Here is a 3,367-nt window from a genome sequence, read left to right on the forward strand (position 1 = left end):
TTACTGTTATTTTTACTGTAATATGTGCTTCACTTGGGGCAGGATTACTCAATAGATTTAAATCAGTGTGGTATTTTTGTACTGTATTGCTGCTCTTGGTGTAGGGCTAGACTAATGTGCATTTTCTTTCTCTTTAAACAAGGAACCACTGAGTACAAGCACAAATGAATGGTAAGCACATAAAATTATTTTCTTTTTTGTATTTAAACTGTAAACCGTTCATTCACAGTTTGTATGTATGTAGAGGAATAAGCATAATGGTATGTTTATATTCTGTACCCATATAGTTCTGCGCTTTTTTATTTCGGGACACTTAAGCTCTGATACCAAAATTGGGAAAATTGGGCCATATCCCATATATGTCAGCAGCTTTCAGTCCCTTCTGGGAAGCCAGGAACTTCCTGATGAGGTAAAAAAATATATTATATTTCATAAATTTCACATACTGCATATTTATAAATATAAAATATTCTGTATTAATATATTTCATTTTACCTTTTTTATATTATTATTTATTATTATTATTGTTATTATTATTTATAACCTGGTCAGATCATGGATGCCATATTTCACCTGTTCAGCATGGTAATATAATATTATCTACCTATACATATTATGTCAGAAAACAGTTAATTAAACTGATGGCATTAATTTTAAATACGTCAATTTTGAATACACAACATTTCATTTGTAATGTAGAAGACACCAGGCTTTGTGGCAATCAATATCCACTCCTTGAACAATATTCTTGATGGGAAGGTCAGAGCAAGAAGTCATAGTTTTGTCAAAGTAAGAATTACTTTTATAGTGTCCTTTTTTTGTTGAGCGTGAATTGGAACTAGCATTTCTTAGTAAATATACAAAGTAGTGTTGTAGTTCCTTTACATTGAAGTGCACATGGTTTACTAAAATTTGTTTTCCTATCCAAGATGTCAGTGTTTCATGTAGCCTTTTCTTTAATTTGCAGAATAACATTCTTAAAAAAGCAGTTGTTATTGGTCCATACCTGGAGGGAGGGAATCACTGGACTTTCTTTGTAAGTTCCTCTTGTTCTAAGTTGAGAATATAATTTTTCTTTTATGTATTCAAAAATAAGCATTGTAGTCAATGGCAATGTGTGAAATACCAGAGCATTGCAAAATTTCAAGTGATACACGCAAACATCATCTTGCAGAGTTTGATACAAGTTGTTACCAGCTATTTCCATTTTTTTGTTTAGCGCTGCAACATCGCTGGTAGAACAATAACCTACCTAAATTCTTTTGGTGAGCGGAAAGAGAGTTGTCAGAAAATAGCTGACAATTGGGGGTATGTACACATAAAAGGTTTCTCTATTTCACTTTTAACTATATTTCATCTAACCTGTCCTCTGCATGTGGTATCCATCCTCACAGGATATTTGCCACAGCAAAAAGGGATGCCAGGGAACATGGGAATTTTGCACAAGGGAGCATGACATACAGAAAGATATCATTTCTTGTGGCATTTTCACAGCTATGGTAAAACATTAAAATGCTAAATTTTATTTTCTAAAGATTAATCTACATGCTGAAATATTAGTGATATATCTGTTATAAATATTTATAGCAAAATCGTTTCATTTACAGTACACATGTATTACACATAAATATTTGGATATTATGCACATGTAAAAATATTCTAGAAATATGGATGGCGTTTTTTAATGAACGTTCAAGTGATAAATATGAAAATTCTGTCATCATTTTCTCAACCTCAAGTTGTTCCAATCCAGTATACATTTTTTTGTTCTGTTCAACACAGGGTTATAAGAATATGTGTGAGCAGTGGTTTTGGGGAACCATTGAGCTCTGTAGTAGGAAAAAAATACTATGGAAATCAATGGTACCATACAACTGTTTGGTTACAAACATTCTTCAAAACATTAATTTGTGTTCTACAGAACAAAGAAATATATACAGGTTTGAAACAACTTGAGGGTGGGTAAATGATGACTGCATTTTCATTTTTGGGCGGATGAATCCTTTAAACAGAACATAAAAACTTTTGTCACCTTTTTGTAAGTTTGCAGAGGCCTTTCTCCGTGGGGACCAGGGGTATATTAACTGCCCTTCAGTTCATGAAGAAAGAGAAAGACTTGCAATTTTGCTCTTCACTTCACTTGGTAGGTACAATACAAGTGTATACCTACAGTTTTCTGTTGATTTTGGTAATAAAGCTGTACAACAAGTGTTTCTTGCTTTCTTTAGAAAGGTCAGGCATTTGTGGTGTCTGCAATAAAGCTGTTGCTAAGAGCAAGGCAAGTTATCAAAAGTCTCAAATTATGTTTCGTATAAAAAATTACCTTTGCAAATGAGTGTCTTTTAAAAAACATGTAGGCCAAATGTTCGACATGTGGCGTGAGAGTACATGAGAAATGTGTGCAAAACAACCAGGAGACTGCCCTTTGTTTTCTGTGCAAAGGTAATGCACTTTTTATTATGTAAATGTTGAATTCTAACACTGACTTGACTTATTCATATTTTGTGTAGAAAGATTTGCCCTGATGCATTTTTTATACATTTTAGTACAAAGTGAAACAACATCAGAACATGAAGAAAACAAACAAGCAGGTGAGGCTTATAGAGTTTTACTTATGGAAAGTCATGTTGCAGAATTTAGCACTAGTGTTTAGACGAGGGCTTCTCAACCAACCACACAACAAAATTCAGTTACCAGTGAGAATGTTTAAAATGTCTGGTCACTTTTGCAGTGTGCAGATGTATGCAAAGTTCCTTTAGTTTAAGCTGAGATGTTGTACATCCCATATAAAATATTATAGACCATATTCACAGCAGCACCATCTTTGAAGCTTATATATATATATATATATACTGTATATTCCAAAAGTGTAGTTATTTGGATTTTGTCTACATTGTCTTTGCAGAGACTGCCAAACGCATAGATGAGGAAGTGGTGGAGAGAGGTTAAGCAAATAATTCTTAGAAAAAAATAGAGATTCTTTAGGGCAACACAGGAGACATTGTCCCACTAGGATTTAAGGACACACACATATATGTATCTGATTAAAACAGGGGTTGGTAACTTTATGGTAATCATTGTGTGATATCAACTCACTCACCATAACCCCAGCATAACAATAAATATATAATTTTATTAATTGATTAATTACCTATAACTGTCATGTCACCGTTATGCAGAGACACATGGATAAATCATGTAGTTTTTGTTTTAACTGAGGTTTCATTTGTGATATCCTTTGAGTTATGCACTCTGTATGTATTGCACTCAGAACCTGTAATGTATATTTAGTTTTAATTACTCGTTTTTAGTGCTACTGTCATTGTGTATGAAACTTTAAGGATTGAACATGCCAGATTTTTTCAAA

The 3,367-nt window shown here is 33.1% G+C and overlaps 1 long non-coding RNA gene across 1 annotated transcript; it reads left to right on the forward strand.

The window, feature by feature from the left end:
- The first annotated feature begins 2,039 nt into the window (after positions 1-2,039).
- LOC130550699 (uncharacterized) lies at positions 2,040-2,956 on the forward strand. Its single transcript, XR_008962474.1, has 4 exons — positions 2,040-2,143; positions 2,229-2,442; positions 2,547-2,591; positions 2,906-2,956. It is a non-coding gene; the product is annotated as an uncharacterized LOC130550699 (long non-coding RNA).
- Positions 2,957-3,367: the final 411 nt, after the last annotated feature.

The sequence above is a fragment of the Triplophysa rosa genome, unplaced genomic scaffold, assembly GCF_024868665.1.
Source record: "Triplophysa rosa unplaced genomic scaffold, Trosa_1v2 scaffold404_ERROPOS59031, whole genome shotgun sequence".
Taxonomy (NCBI): Eukaryota; Metazoa; Chordata; class Actinopteri; order Cypriniformes; family Nemacheilidae; genus Triplophysa; species Triplophysa rosa.